This window comes from Miniopterus natalensis, chromosome 12 (assembly GCF_054644295.1).
Source record: "Miniopterus natalensis isolate mMinNat1 chromosome 12, mMinNat1.hap1, whole genome shotgun sequence".
NCBI lineage: Eukaryota > Metazoa > Chordata > Mammalia > Chiroptera > Miniopteridae > Miniopterus > Miniopterus natalensis.
The window spans coordinates 25095048-25112475 of NC_142092.1; the positions used below are offsets into that span (position 1 = coordinate 25095048).

A 17428-nucleotide genomic window follows, 5' to 3' on the forward strand; every position below is an offset into this window, starting at 1 on the left:
GCAAGAAATCCAGAACCTTGAAAAACTTAATTTATATTCTACACAAGATACATTAAGTAAAAATGAGCTCTTTCTCATACTGTTCTCAGCCCTCAGCTGTTTTCTATTTTGTGTCAAAATCCTAAAGAATGATGACTCCTTCAATCTTAGAAGGCATAGATATATTGTAGACCAGACAGAGTTTTAACTTCTGTAGACACAACCTTGTAAATGCTTTCAATGGAAGAAAGGATCAGATCCCTATTTTATAATAGAAATTTTCAAAATTTAAAAAAATATGACTCATGCTAAGAACTATATTTTATATAGTTTTATATATTGTGACAAATTCATTAACATGAGTGTTTTTAATCAAGATTTCTGAAAAAAGATCCTTTGTATGTGCAGATCATTGTGATCATTTACATTCTATTTTAAGTAAATCCCTGACAACTAATCTATTGTACCTTTTAAAAAATTGCTGGTCTTGACTGATTACTTTGATTTAATGACACGCTAAGGATTACAACCTACAATTTGAAAGTCACTCTTCTAGATGGTAGACAGTGATAATATCTGGTTACTTTTTTTTTTAAACTTGGGTAATTGAAAGGTGACTTGCTCTATTTTCTAATGCAAACGTTACAAAAAACTCAACACATATTATTTCTATGGACAAAAGAACCAGAAATGTAGAAGTGGTTTGTTTTGTTTGTCTGTACATTTGTTTAGAAAAATTCATATTTCTTCCTATGTTGTAACTTGAATAAATTTTCTCTTGGGGTGAAACCTTCAGAGCCTTGTAATAATTACATTGTTTCAGTACAGTTCCCAGGAGAATCAGTCAAGAGATTGAGTTGTGATTATAAAGAGTTTTTTGTAATAAAGGGACTAACGATAGACGTATGAGCTAGTTTATAAGAATCAACTAAGGAGATTGAGTCACCCTGATGCTGACGAAAGCATATCTGGGCCTGAAGTCCTGTGTTTGTAAGGGTGGTGGTGAAGTGTGAGGCAAGTGGAGTTCCCACGCAGAATCAGTTCTGAAGGGGAGGCACAACCTCTGCCAGAACCACTTCAGGAAAAGAAAGACAAGAAAACCATATTCTCTTGGCTTGTTCTCTTCCCACTCTGATCTCCTGCCACACCTCCGATTGGCCAAATCCAAGAGGAAGTCAGATGACAGTGGAGCCTGAGTGATGTGGCGCATAAACGGCATTGCAGGGTCAAGAAAGGCGGAACATGAATCGAAGAGTCAGATGGAGAATAAATTACTACAATCCAATTTCTCAGAGGTGAAATAAAAATTATTGTTACTTGCAAATAACAAAGGCTTCCTAAAGGTCTCCTGGAAGTTCCCCTTGTGATGTTTTTGTAGTGATTACATGAGATGAATCATTTCAAACAGTTCTTGACTCGTTGTACACATATACTAATGTTGCACCCATCTCCCTTATGTTACTGCCTTTCAGAAAGTAAGGTGACTTAGGATTGTACATGTTTTCGAAACTCATATGTGGACCCAAGCAGTCAAGAGTAATCAAGATGAAGGTGAAGTGTAAACTCCCTAGTCCACAGACACATGGCTCGTCTTTGATAGGAAGCATTACATTTGTTCTATTACTAGAAACTCTAGGGAGAGAGAGTAAAGGTTAACATGTTGGCAAACTTGTCAGGTAGCTTCTGGAACTAAGACAGGGGGGAAACAACCACACCAGGGCGTTGTCTTTATTTTCAAGGTTAACTATTTCATATTGCATCCTATAATACTGTAACTTAAAGTATGTGTTGAAAAATTAAGTAACATTTTATTATTTCCTTATCTACGTAAGGAGCTTAGATTATATAGTACATGTAGGTTAATATCAAGTTTAAAAATTGCTGAGGTTTTAAAATGTTTAATAAATGATAAAATTACATGTTAACATCTTTCAATATTAGAAATTGTAAGACATTTGAAGAGTGAAATATAGTTTGCATAATTCTCTTATTGTGAACCTGTAGTATCTTTCTGAATTTGATAATGATGAAATTATTTTTATCAGACATAGCAGCCCAGATGTCCAAAGTGAATAGTAACGTTCCCTATGATTTCAATTGTATTTGACTATGACTATCTTCATCCTATTAACTATTCGCACAATGTTCATTCTTCTTTCATATGTGACAATCCTCTACTGAAAATGACTGAGTAGAAGAAAAAAAATTATATCCTGTCTTCCATTCCCAGTTGGGAATTAGGTTTAATATCACATGCAAAGATGGATAAAAACCAAGGATCTGCTCAGAGTCGCAGGATTTTCACTCTTAGGACAAGCCGATCTTAATTGCTGGATAACTAATACTTTTTCTCCTCTGTATTTAAGCAATGTTTTGGCATGTTACCTTGAATATCTTCTCCCAATTCCTGTAGATACCAAAAATTAAATTCTACATTAGGATGATTTGTGGGAATAGTAATTTTGAGATTTATTTTTTTCTGCTGTTGGTATTTTTTAATTCCCTTTTTAAGGGAGTGGCTACGGTTGGTTCTAAGTTTTAGTTTATTGCATGGAATCAGAGGAAATATGGATAGTATTTATTGGCCTGTGAATTTTAAGGTCAAAACCAGGAATTTCCAAGTGTGTAGACAACAATCCTTATCCAACAGGCTTTTGTTGTTGTTGCTGAGGAAAATGTCAAGTAAACAGAGTCACATCAAGTGGTTTTATATTCTTAAAGACTAAGATGTTTGGTGGTTTAGGGGGTTTCTTCATGTGACAGAAGCTATTGAACATTCCCAGAAGCATATCCTCACAAGTTCTGTGACTCTGTGGTGCATAGAGTTGGTCTCTATAAGGGATCGATCCCATAGTTCTTGAAAGGTGTCAGTGGGTTATCACCCAGAGAGAACTTAGAGTACTAGAATGAGTAACAGGAATGACAATAATAGTGACAGGCATTGGTAAAGGATCTGTCCCCACCCAATTTTCCAGCACTTTGTAAACTTTGGATCGTTACATGATCCCGTGGACATACATTGGAAGCCTTACAAGCAGCTGAAGTTGTATTTATCATCAGTCACCAACAGGGGAGGCTAGAAGAAGGTAAAATTATTTAAGAGAAAAAATGAAATATTTTCACCCTCATCTGAAAACTCACATGACGATTTAGAAGGCCCAACCAAAATTTGATCTCATTAATGCAGCCTTTTGTATCTTTCTAGCCGGATGCAATTTTTTTTTCATCTGAATTAGCACAGTGTTTATCTGTACTTCTCTAATCACTCTCATCCTTGAAGTGATTCTTGACATTTCTCCTTCCTTAATACTCTATATTCAGGCCATAGGCAAATCCTATTGGCTTTTTCTTTAAAATATATCTAAAAATCAACAATTTCTTTTGACCCTCTCCTCCACCTACACAAATTACTGTCATATCCAAATTGTTCTCTTGCAGTTATCTCCTCATTGGCTTTCCCATGTCCATCTTTGTGTCCCGGAAGTCTTTCTCTACTAAACAATCATAACTATTCTTTAACATGTCAGTTCATGAACTCCTCAGGTCCTAGAGAGTGGCTGGTACTTAAGAGAACCAATAATACCAACAATGACAACAATGACTAATATTTGTATAACTCTTATTATTTGCCATTCACTGTTCTAATTTATATCTATATGTGTGTAGGTGTATATATATACACACACATATATATAAATGTATATACATATGTATACATATACATGCATCTTAGTGTGTGTATACTAATGTATAATATGTGATATATATTTGTATACATATACTCATATATCATATTTATAAACATGTTTATGTATGTGGGAGCATATACATACACACACACACATATATATACATACACACAGGCTTTGTAGGTGTTCAATAAGTAGGTATTGCCTTATTGATAATTTTCTATTTATGATTTTCTCCTCAGTTCATAGCCAGTCCCCTTACTCTATGCCTACTTTTGGGGTAAGTTAATTTCTGAATTTTTCTTTCTTTTGCTGTTATTGTTTTGTTCTTGTGTGTGTTTAAATCTCACCCAGTTTCTTTTATATGCCTTATGGGTAGAAGTTTTTAATAAATACTTACTGTTACATGCTTACTCTAAGTAGTTTGAGAACATTTGGAGGTTGTATTACTTAGAAGAAATAATAAAGATACACTTATGTTAAAATCAAATTATTTACTAGCAGTGTGATCATAATAACTATTCCTCACTTCTCACTTCTCTGAGTGTGAGTTTCTATAGATGTAAAATGGGAATAATATCTATCTTGTAAAGTTAATGAATTTATGTTGATTGCTATCTAAATGGGTAGTAGGCACTTCATAAATACAGTCAATAATTTGAGAAATGGGTGAATAAATAATGAAAAATAAAACAGTGTTTCAGAAAGCCTTAGAGTCCAAAAGCATAAGGAGGAAGGAATTTTTCAAAATATAGTAGTAAGAAGTTAAGTAATTTAATCTCAGGTGACACAGCTTTTAAGGAAGTCTTGATTCTGGCAGGCTAGTTCTTATTTCTTCAATTCACCTTTCCACAAAGGGATGCTCCACTTTATCCTGCTCTATTTTAATGCAGGATTTATTTATTTTTTCTCTCCATCTCCTTGTCACTTCCCACCTCTAGAACTGGGAAGACAGTGGGACGCATTTACCATGTCAGGGCCAGTGGACTAAAGTAGCAATGATTACTCTGAGCTCCTGTGGTCAAACTTAGCTGACTTTGCACTGTATCTTCAGGTCAGTAGCCCATCTTCTTCATCAGTGACCAGTGATAAGATTTACATAGCTGCGTGAGTTGACTTTCTAAAATTTAGTAAGTCAGATGTCACTCTGTATTCTTAAATCCATTACTAATGACAGAGGTGAGGGACAGGCAGAGGTGAAGGGATGTTAGTTCCAGGAAATATTTCAGGGAGAGGCCGTGTATGAGCTGAGATGTGAAGGATAATTGGAAGTAGAAAAATGTGACAGGGTCATGAGAAACACCTTAGTACTGTGGCATAGATCACATGGTATGTTCAAGGAGTGATGAGTGTAGTGCAGTATTGCTGAAGTGAAGTACATGGGCAAGGTGAGTCTGGAGAGGGAAGGAAGCTGCATTTAGACAGAGTTTGTAATTAAACAAAGTAATCCAGATGCTAGCTTGTAATTCGGTGATTAAAAAGTCTGAATGTGCCTTAGAATTATCCAGGGAGTTTATCACAATTCAGATGCTCAAGTCTTACTTCTTAAAACTTGAGTAACAATATTGGGGATATAGCCTAAATACCAGTATCTGTTAAAATCTCCCCAGGTAATTCTGTTGTGTGGCCAGCCCTGATAACTGCTGTATATGTAATGGGGAGAAACTGTGGACCTTTTTATTTGCTAGCCGGAAAAGAAAGAGATGAGTGGAGATAAAGTGGTGTCAGAGCAAGGGCTTCATGTGATGACACTCTGTGGTCTTGTCCTTGGCTAAAAGTGAGGAACAGAGTGGTCCCAGATGTTTGTAGAGGTGGGCACTGAGTTTTAAAGTAGAGATGTATGCCAGAAAAGGGTTGCTGATTTGATTTTGCCAAATATCAACTTTGGTATTCTGCACAAAAAAGTTAAAGGTAGTGTAATAAATTAATCAATTAATTTTAGCTCTGGGATTTTTGAAGGAAAAAATAGAATCTAAAGAAGAAAATAAATGAACAAATAAAATAGAAACAGACTCATAGATACAGAGAACTAATGGTTACCAGTGGGAAGGGATGTTGCAGGGCTGGGTGAAAAGGGTGAAGGGATTAAGAAGTAAAGATTAGTAGTTGCAAAGTAGTCACAGAATGTAAATTGCAGCATAGGGAAGGTAGTCAATAATAACTATGTATGAAGCCAGGTGGGTACTGGAGATATCAGAGGGAACACTTTGTAAAGTATAAGGTTGTCTAACCACTATGCTGTACACCTGAAACTAATACAAAAAAATATTGAATGTAAACTGTAATTGAATGGAAAATTTAAAAAAGCTATGAGGTGAAAATACATTTTGTATTGATTCTAACAATTTCCATCAAAATTATACTAAATATGTATTTTTTTATACAAAACATTCTCTCTCCTACAATAAGGAAACTTTTCAAAGAATAACTGCATTTTATATGTATTGAATATAATTCTATTTAAAAGAAACCAGTTCCTTTTTTTGTATAGTGGCATATAGAACACCCACTGTATGTTTAAGATATTGATCCCACAAATGTAGCATCTGTACAACAATTAAATCTGCACATCAATTAAAAATGTACATGCTCCCAGAGATCAAGACTAATTAAGCTTTTAGAACATGGCACCCTGCAGAGCACAGGGGTCTTTTTTACTGCCTAGTGACACAGACATTTTCAGGTTCATTCCAGAGCAATGAACAACACTATCCTTAGAGATCACAAAACAGATAGATGACACAGAAAAAGACACTTGCCCCAGAAGAGTTAGGCATGCATGAGACATGGTCACCACAGTTACTGTGTTGAATCATAGTAGAAGAAAGCCAGAAAATCTGTTCAACAAGAGTTGTCATTTGTATTTCAATCCTTAAAGACAAACATATAAACATTGTAAGGTTTATTATAGTTATTTAACTTAAGCAATATACATTTATTTAATTAAGGCAAAACATATTGGGTTGATGGTCTGCTTATCAGGTTAATGTAATTATTGTATTACAATTATAATATAATTATTGAAGAGTGTCAGAATGTTTAAAGAGGAAAACAGTGTTGAGAACCTTCAGGACCTCAGCTGGATAGAGGGTAATGGCTGAAATTCAGGATCATGGGGACCTGAGGCCAAGAAAAAGCCCAGCTGTATGACTGGCCCCAAGAGAAATAGTCATTAGACCAAAAGCTGGAACAATTTTTGCCATTTTAAGGTCAAGCATCAAGTTAGAAGAAGGTAATATTTCTTGCTGATTATGGACAGTATTGTGTTTTAAAATTCATTTTTATTGTTTGTAGTATTACAGATGTTCCCCATTTTTCACACTTTCCTGCCCCCCAGGCCTTCACTGCATTATTGTCTGTGTTCATGCACAGTGTGTATATGTATGTATAAATTCTTTGGTTAATCTTTCCCTCCATCCCACCCCATTCCCTGTAAGATCTGTCAGTGTGTTCTGTGCATACATGTCTCTGGACCTATTTTGCTGGTCAGTGTTTGTTTGTTTTTGTTTCTTATATTCCACATATAAGTGAGATCATGTTATACTTGTCTTTCTCTGGCACATTTTGCTTAGCAAAATAATCTCCAAGTCCATCCGTGCTGTTTCAAAGCATAAGAAATCCATCTTTTTTACAGCCACTTAGTATTCTATTGTGTAAATGTACCACAAGTTTTTTTATCCACTTATCTATAACGCTGTTATCAACATAGCAGAATATATTCTTTCTGATTGGTGTTCCAGGATTCTTAGGATATATTCCCAGAAGTGAGATCACTGGGTCAAAAGGCAGTTCCATTTTTAATTTTTTAAGGAAATTCCACACTCTTTTCTGTCATGGCTGCACCAGTCTGCATTCCCACCAGCAGCCTACTACAGTTCCCTTTTCTCCACACCCTCGCCAGCACTTACTGTTTGTCGATTTTTTTGCGGTAGACATTCTGACAGGTGTGAGGTGATATCCCATTGTGGTTTTAATTTGCATCTCTGTAATGATTAGTGGTGTTGATAATTTTTTCATATGTCTCTTGGCCATCTGTATGTCCACTTTGGTGAAGTGTCTATTTAGGTCCTTTTCCCATTTTTTTAATTGGATGGCTTGCCTTTTGTTAAGTTGTACGATTTCTTCATATATTTTTTAAATTAACCCCTTATCAGATGTAGCATTGGTGAATATGTTCTCCCATACAGTGGGTTCCCTTTTCGTTTTGAGGTTGGTTTCTTTTGCAGTGCAGAAACTTTTTAGTTGTAGTGTTTCTTTTCATATAAATACTTGTTCCAAGATGTCTAGACTCCAGATGATGGCTCTCTTGTAGGAGGTAATTGGCATAGCTAAATTATGTGGTCAGGTTCTTATTAGGCAAGTGAGTTGAAAGGACACTAATGAGGATTTCCTGTGGCATGAGGTCCAGCTTGTGGCCACAAGACTAACTTCTGAATCACCCATTGGAAGGACCAAGGATCTAGAATAGGCTGTCTGTGTTGATCAGGTTTGGTCCACCAAATTTGGTGAGATAAGCCTGTAGATTAAAGGCATCAGGAAACAGGGCTTAGAGTGCAAAGAACCTACATAAATATTTGCCAAATTATTTTCCCCATGAGGTAGTGTAGTATCATTGACTACACACAGAATTTGGAGCCATTCAGTCCAGGTTTGAATACAAATTATTCTGCTTATCTGGTAACTGTGAAAGTATACAATCTGATGGATGCATAGTAAGCACACAGGAAATAATGAATATTTTATTTTCATGTTTCATTTTCACTGTAGCATCTTTAGGGCAAAGTCTATATTATATTATATTATATTTTTTCTTCTACCCTGAACACTCAACATAGTGATTAGCACTAGTGGCATTTAGTAAATGTTCAATGAAAGTTTTGTGACACACACTATCAATTTTAGTATGGACAGAGAACTACTTAGGGTATAAGGCAATATAGTCATCGTAAGTCAGTTGGAAAGTCTTTCCCCAAAATCTCTCACCATAGAGTATAATGAAAGGAGGTGGTCGGAAAATGAATGCAGCTCAGTGTCTTCCCAAATGATGGAAGATAATCATGTCTTCTTTGTGCTAGTCTTGGACTCAGACATTTTACAGATGAAAAACAGTGGGATCAGAGATGTGACATAACCTTGTTTAAGTCACACACCTGATCTTTGTGATTGTTAGGACTACATAACAAGTCTCTTAAAAGCCACACCTATTTACACTAGAAAACTAATACATGTGATTGTTTATCAGAAGTCAAAACTGTTATTGAGTCACAAGTCTTGGAATTTTCCTCAGACCTATTGCTAGGAACAGTAAAGCATCTCAGTGGGACACAATACCTTTGTGGTTAAGTCTGTGGAAATAAATTTTATTTTTATTTTTAGATTCAGGAATTCCTCTTTATAAGCCACCAATTAATTGACCTCTCAGTCAAGCTTCAACAACTCACCAATGCAGGTCCGTGATCTCAGAAAAGGCCATGTGATTCCTGCCCAGAACACACCATGGATATATTTCCAAGGTTTCTATAAGTTTTTGAAGAAAAGACTTTCACCAATGAAAAACATACCTGTGAGCTAAAACAGAACATTTTCTTTTCACAGTTCTCAAAGACAGGAGAAAACATCTAAATCCATATAGAAGTGGTAAAAGGAATGCACTTAGGACATAATTACCAGGATTAGGCAAACTACTTCTTTGGTAGTTTCTGTATGTCTCAAGACTGTGCTTATTTTAATTTCACTCACTATTTTGTTAGAAGGAAGAAGTATGTTGTGGTGGCACTGGTAATTGGCAGTACCATTTATGTGTCTTTAGTGTTTGCAAATTTACCCCATTGGTTCTCATTAGAGATGGGATGAATTATCCTGAAACAACTCTGTGGGGCACTATTCACACCAAGTAATGTTTAGTGAGAATCGTGTTTTGGCTTGATGTACTTATTTACATTTCTTAGCACTTGGAGTAAGCAGCCTGTGGCTGCTCAAAAGATTTCCTTCTGTATTTAATTCTCTTATTTTAGAAATATTTGAGACATGGTAATTGGTCAAGTGTTTCAAGTACTGCTTAAAATTATATTAATTTGACCAAATTATTTAAAATAAAATTATTTTAAAATATATTTAAAATATATGTTTTTAATATTTCTAAATTAAAAATTCCTTACAATGAAGAGATACTCCATTGTAAGAGATGGAAGAGGCAGGATTTTTTTTTTTTTTTTTCAGTAATTCTCTTGAAAGTATTAAATAGAATAACATTGATTTAAAAACTTTGGAATTGCTCAGCCAATGTGGCGCAGTGGTTGAGTATTGACCCATGAACTGAGAGGTCCCCAGTTCATTTCCCATTCAAGGCACATGCCCAGGTTGTGGGCTTAATCCCCAGTAGGGGGCCTGCAGGAGGCAGCCGATCAATGCTTCTCTCTCACTGATGCTTCTGTCTCTCTAGTTCTCTCCCTTCCTCTCTAAAATCAATAAAAACATATTAGAAAAAAACCAAAAAAACAGATATTGGACTTTAAGCCAGCATATCTGAATTTCATCTCTCTTTCTCTCCTTATACTTCTTGCGTGTCCCTTAGCATGTGTCCTTTTAATGAAAATGGGGAATAATCCCTACTTCATGTAAAGGTTAAATGTAAACTTTAAAAATTCCACAGATGATGAACAATGGTACCTCTTATTACTACAAAAAATGTGTTATTATAAATGCCATGCACATGTTCTTCTATGTTCCAGATAAACATATAAAATATTAAAAACTCTTTTAACTTAACCTTAGTCATATTTAACAATTTATTTTTAAGGATTTTGGAAACATTTGAAAATTCCTTTAGATTTTCCACATCCTTCAAACTAAAATTTAACTAAATTATCTCAGAAATTAATATTTATTATTTATTCATTGATTGTAGTTAGTAATGTTCTAAGTTAAATCTATTTTACCCCTTTTTCACTATGAGACAACTGGTGTTTAAAGTGGTTAAAGAACATTATTAATGTTTCAGAACTAGTTGAGTAAAGATAAAAATCATAAACCTTGACTTCAAAACTAATGGATATAGATATCATACTTGTGAAATTAAATATCTTCAGAAAATAATTTCCACGTTTTTATTTTGAGTAGGAAAAATATTGGTAGTATTTTGGTTGCTTTAAGTCATGAGGTATTTCGACTTTGCATCAAAAGACCTTGAATTGATGGTTGACTTTACAGTCTAATTATGTAACTTTGGGATATCTATGTAAACTCTATAAATTTTTAGTTTCATCACCTCTAACATGAGTCAAATAATACCATTATTATGAAAAAATAATATTGAATACTTCAGTGATTGGAGGGGACGATTTAGAGAGAGTGGATAGAAGGAGAAAGATTGAGTGAGTAAACAGAATGGGTGAACAGGAGTCACGTTTTCCAGAACTTTGTAGACCAGACCTGACTTTGGGCCTTATCTTAGTTGGTCCTTGGAAATCATAAGATATAATTATAAGGTATTCTCGTAACTATTTTAGAAGGATCACTCTGACAGCACACATGGAGTGAGTAGAAGTAAGAGCAGAGAGAGAGCAATTAGACAGATGCAACAATTTAGGTGAGAGATGTGGGATCAGAAATAGAGCTGTGACAGTGGGATGGGAAGGAGTCTAGAGATGTGAGATGTAAGAGAATTAAGAAGAAAATTGGCAACACTTAGTAACCAGTGGTTGATCAAGAGTAGGGGAACTGGATGAAGAAGGGACAACTAGGATGTACAATCAAGGAAATAAGTAGAAGAAAAATAAAAGGAGGGATAACTGGAGAAGAGGAGGAGTGTAGCTTTGAAGATGGTTAGTTTGTGGTGGTGATGGACATGTATGTGCTGTAGTCCATCTGTTTGAATATTTGGCCCTGGTACTCAGGACATAGGACAGAGTTAGAAATGCAGGATTGGAAATCACTGACATAAAAATGATACCGGAAAGCATGAGCTAGATGGAATTTCTCAGATATTTTGATCACAGGGTAATAATCTGAATAATAATTACATTGACCTATCTTGTAATAGAAGAGAGGTTCAGCAAGGAAACTGGGTAGAAGAGATCAGAGATAAATGGAGAAACAAGATTCTTTTTAAAAAATATATCACAGGCCCGGCCAGGCGTGGCTCAGTGGTTGAGCGTCAACCTAGGATCCAGGTGATCGGGGTTCGATTCCCGGTCAGGGCACATGCCTGGGTTGCGGGCTCCATCAATGACTCTCTCATCATTGATGTTTCTATATCTCTCTCTCCCTCTCCTTTCCTCTCTCTGAAATCAATAAAGATATATTTAAAAAAAAATAAAAAATAATAAATATATATATAAATAAAAATATATATATCACAGAAGTCAATAAGCAGCAGCTATGCAGCAACTGCTAATTTTCCAGAGGAAATGAGAAAGAATTGGTCAGCAGTGAGTTTTAGGAATGATTTCATTGTGAGTTATATGTGAGAGATTTATTATAATGGAATGAGAAACAAGTGTCAGCTATATTTTCTTTTTAATTATTTTATTTATGAATGAATGTAAACACAAAGGCAGAGAGAGTAAAGAACTCCCAACACTTCACCACACTTTATCTCCTTTTAAAGAAAGGTTGGAGATAAAGGATGGAAAAAATAAAATTAGGTACCAATTTAGAGAACTTTGAAAATCTTCAAAATAAAGATATTTATATAAATTATATTTAGTTTTCCTTTCCCACTTACTACCTTTTCATTTGCACTGAGGAAATTTCTTTCCACTATATTGTGTTTTCAATACTGTGCACATCAACAAATAAGCAAGCATTCCTCTTTTCATTCTTGGCTGAAACACTTATTATTCTGACCACTACTGCCAATGGGCTAGGAAGCCTCTCTTTGAGATAATACATATTACGAATACACAGTTATCTTTTTGTAACAGTTTTGAACCAGATAATAGGAAAAAAATATGTTCAGGCTATTGATTTACACATATAATAGATCTCCATTCAGACCCTTTAAGCTTTAGCAAGAAATTACATGTGTTACAATCAGATTAGAAAAACTATCAGAAGCTATGTTTTACTCGTATAAAATACTACACTGACCTTCATGGTTCAGTTATTCCGTTTTTACTCTGTACCATTTTAAAACCATAAAAGATGACATGTTATTTTTTTCAAACTAAGCAGCTTTATCAAACAGAGCTAACTGCAATGCCCAAATTCAAAAGATAGAATCACAGGAAGTAGGTTGGTAGCTGCCTTCTTCAACTTCACTCATAAATATGATCAGAATCTGCATATTTACATGGCAGATATCCATAGGAAACAAAAGGCTTAAAGCTGACACTTCTTGGTATTATTTGAAAAATCCATTGTTGAATGATGTATCAGCAAACAAAGAAATGGGGGTTGGATAAAAGTGTGTTGTGCCTGTGTGATGTCCATTTCCTGAGCAGGATAGTCCACAGTAGAAAGTATGATTGATTCTAAGGGTAGTCTCAGAAAGGGGTTACCTAGAGGTTATCAGGGAATGGGAACAGATATGCTCAAAAAGGGTCATTTACCTTTCAATGTCATGTGACAATAATTAGTTCACATACTTGTTATGTTTAAATAATGAAAATTCCTGGGAATTCTACTTTGTAAAAAAAAAAAAAATCAGCACATAATCAATAATACTTTTCTTAGGATGATATTTGATATGTTGAGATATGTTAGAATCTTGATTTTGCTTCCCATATAATATAATCTGGCTTTTCACATGTAATCATTATCAAATCTTATTATAGTTTCTGATTTATCTCTTCCAAACTTGTAGAAAGCTGCTTATTTTATTTTCATTTTCAATTTTGGTATTTCTTAATTGTTTATTTTTATCAAGAGATACTATTCATTACCTCAAATATTCATGTTTCGTAGTTCAGGAACACATATCAGTGACAAACTTCCATGGAATTCAATCCAAAGAAATTTTTTACATTCCAAGGTCACTTTGCACTCTGAAAGATACTAGCCTTCCTCATCTCAAAATCTTTCATGGAATCATAATTTCTGTAGAAATCTGCATATGCTTTCTTTCTTGGTTCAGCCACAGCAAACTTATAGAAAGCCACAGCAGACTTAAAAAAAGCCACAACCCCCAGGGATACAATGATGATTCCAACAATATGAAATCACAGGTGCTTGGCCAGAAGGTGATGCATCTGAGGTTTTGTCAGAGCATCGGAAGACATGGTAGTTATATTCTCCTCAACACCAGCGTCCTTCCTGATGGAGAAATGAACCTGAGGCCACCTTTTATATGTACTTCTTTCCTTCCTTTTATACTCTTTAATGGATGAAAGCATTGTCTCCCAAACCAGTATAATCTCTGTCTCAGGCTATTCCCATATTGCTTATCTTAAATTACTTCAATTGCTTTTCTTCTTTTGGCCAGAAGATGACTTCTACTGGATCTTCCAAAAGCCAAATTGGATAAGGCCTTGTAGGACATTATAGGAACCATTAGTTATGTTTATAGTCCAGCAACACAAGATTGCATATAGATCCAAAACATACCCTCTGATAGATTTCATCAGTAAGATCTGCTATCTCTGTATCTTATAGAAAATGTAATGTCCCACTCTTTTGTCTCTTTTAAAAGACTTTGAAATCTTCAAGGTTTATTTGCCAAATATCTGTCCCTAGCACTTAGGGAAGTATCTGGTTTAGAGCAGATATTTAAAACCTGTTTGTTGAATTGCATATTGCATTGATTTGTTATAGATATAGGATTGGAACATGTTTCTTTATGTCAAATTCTGTGTATGCTGTTTTGTAATTGCACAAAAACTTAGAAGCAATGAAGCATGTCTTAAAATAATGTAACAGAAATGTAACTTATTGATAAACCAGAGGTATGATGATGAATCTATCTACAATCTTGTTTCAGATTCAAACTTATTGAACAATAAAAGTTTATAGTAGTGCGGGGGAGTAGCAAACTTTCCTCTACTCTCAAGGTTCTTTTGGCTGATCTAATAATAAACTAGACATGAAGAAGATTAGCAAGAGAAAATAACCAAATTTAATACGCACTTTATGTATGGGAACCGTGCATACATGAGAGAGTCAGAGACACCACATGCAGGAGAGGTTCAGAGACAGAAAGGGGGATTGAGGTATATAAGATCCTGAGCCAGGGATGAGGGAACGCACCTGGGGGGCTTCAGAGGCTCATTGCAGGGTGATAAGAAGTGCAGACATTTAGGAAACAGAAGTTTGCCCTATAGATAGGTCAAAAGAAGTAATCTTTGATAATCTCTTATTATGGACAGGGCCTCCAAGTTCTTCTAGTACCTGTGGAGAACACGTATTTCCACTTGATGAAATTTTTAATATGAATATAATAAAAACTTGAAAAAAGCTTAACTTCATTTTGTAAATACCTGTAACGTGAAATAAAGATTTGGATACATTTACACATATCAAATGGAATCTTTTAAATATAAATAATTTTTTTCTCAGGTTTATATTATTTCTTTATATGATTTCTATAAAATAATTTAATGTATATTATTACACCTATAATATATGTTATATACTATATCATAAAGAAATATCAAGTAAGATAAATTTGGTATACAATGATGACCATATATAATTAATATTATGTTATAAATATTTGATATAAAGGAATATTTGTATAATGAAAATATAATATTAATTTAAAGAACAATAATCATGTTCCCAGACACTATTTTAGGTACTTCATATTTTTAATACATGTGATTCTCATGAAAACCAAATGCAGCAGATTCTACTGCAATATATTTAATATTAAAGGGAGAGAAAGTATTTGTGTGTGTGTGCATATATATGTATATATGCACACACACACACATATATATATGTAAAGCAATAAGCAGTTTAACTAAATTTTGGTTTTGTTTTTGAAACTACACGCTTAACCACGTAATTCTCATCATATTAATCTACCTGTTGTAATATATATTCTAGGAAGACATGGATAAATAATTTTTGTAAAGGGTCATACCTACACAGTCAAGGATGTTGTGAAATGATTATGAAAGCCTGAACTTGGGTATTAAAAAATTCATAGGCACATAATCAGTGTTATGATCTTTTTAAATATCTGATTGATATCATGTTGAATATACTAAGGTAATATGATTATGAACAATTTTGAAAATAATACTCCTGTTGAGATCAAGTTCCCAGAAATTTTATGAGTCAGAAAGGGTTAACAAAGGGATTCTTACAGAGAAATTGAAATTGAAGCTTGATATAAAATTTTACTACATTATAATTGTTTATCCTAGTGAAGGTCAAAGGATGACCATGACATAGCTTTATATAATTTGGAAAACATAAAGCATAAACGTAGGTATATTTTCAATTATATGATACCAGAAGAGGAATAACTAGGCTTATTTCAGCAATAAATAATTTTTTTTATACCTAAGGAGAGCTGTAATTGGTATGATTGTGTTGGATACTAAAAACATACATACATTCACATTTTGACTATTTGGATTTCTGATCGAATAATCTTTAAAAATGAGTAATAGCGTTAGTAGCATTAGATTATTTTGGATTACTAAAGTTTAGAGTTCTGGTGTTGGTTAGATACTTTATTTTACAAATGAGGAAACTGACCCAAAATGGGTGACCTAAGAATAGAATGAGCTTCTTCTGGTTCGAATGTTGTACACTTGACAATGACATATTTAGGAACAGGCCAGTTTCATGCAGAGACTGGGCCAGATTGTTTCTTGGGACTTAAAGATGAAAATTAATTTAGTTGTATACTACAGCATCAATAAGACTGTATTAAACACAGTAGTGACCAGTGACTTACACAGTGTATATTGATCAGCATAGCTATAGTTGAAAGAATAGACAGTTAATTTTTAATTGTAATAGGTAATATTTATCTTGTTGAAAAATAATTTTTACTTTTCATATTTTACCTTCCTTAAAACAAATTGTAAAACTCCGCAACGTCCCATATATGTAAAAATGTCAAATTTGGAGTCTAATTTTTAGTTGTTGAGTAAATTATACATATTCATTTCATTTCTTCTTGTGTAGTCATTTTAACTGTAAATATATTTGGCAGGTGTTGCCTCTAGTAAGAGAGGCTTTACGTAGGTTTTGTACATTGAGGGTGTTTGTTCTCTATTTATTTTGCTGTCACTGACTTAAAATAACTTGTTGTTATGCATATTTCCAATAATTTTGTTATCATGCATCTGCAGGGCAATTTTCCAATTAGTTGCTCTAGTTTTACCATAGCTTTATCACCTCGGTTTTAATTGTGCTAACTCATGACACTGCCCCCTATGGTAATGTGTACATAATGTCCTGCTTCAAATACTTTTCTTCACTTCCAGATATAAGACTGTGTTTGAAACAAGTAAGATTTATTTAGTAAGAAACTAGCCATCCCTTATAAAGATGCAAGTTATATGATAAAATAAAAGCCCTGGGTTTTTTAAGTTATCTGTGTGAATCTCTGCCTGTGTACACAACTGATTTCCTGTTCTAATGAGGGAAAGCTGTATTTCTGCTCATAATAGTAAGACTCTATTATTTTGAAAATAACTACACTCTTGAAATTTTATTTGGGGAGCCAATTTTTTAAAAGTTATATTTCACATTACCATTTTTTAAAGGTTTAAAAAGCCACTAAACATTATATAAAAACCTATTTTGTGTTACGTATATTCACACACTTCATTCATAAAGTATTTCTCCCTATATTGTGCTAT

At 34.1% G+C, this 17428-nt stretch overlaps 1 long non-coding RNA gene and 1 pseudogene across 3 annotated transcripts in view; one reads left to right on the plus strand and one right to left on the minus strand.

Moving 5' to 3' along the window:
• The window catches only part of LOC107545436 (uncharacterized), a 284522-nt gene that overhangs the window by 156873 nt on the left and 110221 nt on the right, over positions 1-17428 (plus strand). The window lies entirely within an intron of this gene.
• Positions 13643-13888, minus strand: LOC148091800 (cytochrome c oxidase subunit 6C pseudogene; annotated as a pseudogene).